Consider the following 460-nt stretch of genomic DNA (forward strand, 5'->3'; position numbering starts at 1 on the left):
CACTAACTCCAGTATGGTTTCCTCTATGGGTTTGTACATGGCTAGATTGTACTGTAGGCGAGTGGGTGGGGAGAAGGGAGGGCCCCTTTAATATTAAAGTTCTATTAATGTCCGCCTGTAGTATTAGTCAACATGTAAAACCTGTCAGAAAAAACCTTTAGTGTCGAAGTGAATGCTTAAGATCAGTAGGGTTTTTACAGTCAGACTGATACATCCTTTTAATGGGAAATTCGTAAACTGGATTTTTTTCTGGTCCGTTACTTACCAGCCTACCAAATACCATTCCCCCTCGAACCAGTAACATTGTGTCTCAGACAAACTGTTCCACTTCCTAGTTCCTGAATCACATCCCCATTCTTTATGAGCAGTTTTCAGCTCTTCCTTTAAAATAAAAAGGGAAGAAGAACTTTGTTTTTCTTCTCAGATCATTTAATGGACTTGCTAGGAAAAAAAAAAAAAA

The sequence above is a fragment of the Morone saxatilis genome, unplaced genomic scaffold (genome assembly GCF_004916995.1).
Source record: "Morone saxatilis isolate NCDOM2014 unplaced genomic scaffold, NCSU_SB_2.0 Contig17, whole genome shotgun sequence".
NCBI classification, from domain to species: Eukaryota; Metazoa; Chordata; class Actinopteri; family Moronidae; genus Morone; species Morone saxatilis.